Source organism: Primulina huaijiensis, unplaced genomic scaffold (assembly GCF_012295235.1).
Source record: "Primulina huaijiensis isolate GDHJ02 unplaced genomic scaffold, ASM1229523v2 scaffold206576, whole genome shotgun sequence".
In the NCBI taxonomy this organism is placed as follows: Eukaryota; Viridiplantae; Streptophyta; class Magnoliopsida; order Lamiales; family Gesneriaceae; genus Primulina; species Primulina huaijiensis.
Window position 1 is genome coordinate 1 of NW_027354523.1, and position 1,804 is coordinate 1,804.

The 1,804-nt window shown below is 36.9% G+C and overlaps 1 long non-coding RNA gene across 1 annotated transcript; it reads left to right on the forward strand.

The window, feature by feature from the left end:
- The first annotated feature begins 87 nt into the window (after nt 1-87).
- LOC140966468 (uncharacterized) lies at nt 88-1,430 on the forward strand. Its single transcript, XR_012173367.1, has 2 exons — nt 88-708; nt 919-1,430. It is a non-coding gene; the product is annotated as an uncharacterized lncRNA (long non-coding RNA).
- The last annotated feature ends 374 nt before the right edge of the window (nt 1,431-1,804 follow it).

Consider the following 1,804-nt stretch of genomic DNA (forward strand, 5'->3'; position numbering starts at 1 on the left):
ATTGTGTGTACTTTATCTGCTATCTCTCGTACGAACACATATACCACATGTACAAGCATGGTATGGATCCTTACAAAAGTTGGAAATGGTGTAACTTAAACTGCTAATGTTTTTCCATCCACCAGAAAATACACCACCCCATTCAAATGTGTAAAGCTGCCCACACAAGCATGATGTATATTGGCTATAACTGATTGAAAGCATTAGTTATACGCTGCTTGGGTAGAAAAGATGAATGATTTAGTTTTTCATCACCCAGGGACTGTCTTAAATTATTTGCATGCCATGTAAGGTTTTACCTCAGCGAGATTTCATGCTGGTACTGTTGTTATTCACAGGGGAAAAAGTTTAAAGATAAAGCGCAAGCCACTGGTGTTGCTGTTACAGAAAATGATCTCAATCTCAGTGATAGCGATGGAGGTTTAGCTGAAAAATCTGATAAGTATCCAGTATCCTGGCCAAAACGTACTGGTGATGGGGCAGGCGATGGTTTTGTTACCTCTGTAAGGGGCCTTTTCAATTCCCAGCGTCGCAAGGCCAAGGCTTTTGTTTTACGGACCATGAGGGGTGAAGCAGAGAGTGAGCTCCATGTGGATTGGAGCGAAAGTGATGCAGAGTTCTCTCCATTTGCCAGACAGCTAACTATAACCAAAGCTAAAAGGTTAATTAGACGGCACACTAAGAAGTTTCGTTCTAGGGGACAGAAAGGTCAGTGCACCACGCTCTCTTTAGACTTTGTCGTATCGTTTCGGTTATATATCTTAGTTTTGTAGACAAATAAAATCCAGTGGTAGCGTCTAAACATGTAATTATTCGGGGTTTAGCTCAATTCTTTTAAATACAATATCTCAATTCAACAATACTCTATTTTTGTCTTTTGTTTGATGAAAAACAAGCTAACTGTTGTTTCTATGTCAGGTTTATTGTTGCAGTCGAAAGAATCACTTCCCACGTCTCCTAAAGAGACCACACCCTACGAAAGTGATTCTTCAAGTGGATCCTCTCCTTATCAGGATTTCCACGAGTAGAATTCGAAGATATCATCAAACAAGTGCATTTCTTTTCAGGGTAGATTCGTGACACGAGTTTCAAATGGTCTTCTCTTGAATTTTCTCTGTAGCTGGATAAACCAGATGTGGCTTGTCCCAGCCTTTACCGATAGGATTCAATATGCTGGAGAGCATGGTCATTAACTATCTTCAAGGTTTGGCATGGACCAAATGGAGGTATATGGTGATTATGTTACAGCATTTGAAGTTGACCACTCTTAATTTCTGTATGAGAGTTGTGTTGACTGCTCATCTCCATGTGTTCTTTTCTCCAACTCGTAAAGACAAAATAAATTTTGTATCGTAGTTAGAGGCTTAGACAGATTGATAAGTTATACTATCATAATTGGGTGACAAATTCAACCGAAGAACCATTTTTTTTTTTTTAAATCTGCATTCATATTTATATGTTGGATCATTGGTGAAACATTTTGTATTTATATTTTTCTTAAAATAGTATTTATATTTTTCTTAATTTCCTTATTGACATGCAACCTGCATCAGAAAGATGATAATTGTTACCGTTTTTAAGGATTCATGATGATGTATTAAATTTACAAAGATTATTGATGTATGATAAAATTGTTATAAACAAGCTAATCATTTAAGTTGTTGGTAACATGTGAAAATTAATATTGATTTTTAGTTATTCGAATTCGAACAAAATTTTGGATCCAGAGTACGGGAAATTGGCCTTCAGTCTCCAGCCATCGTTTTTTTTTTGTGTTCAGTCCCTGGGTACTTTTTTAGTACCA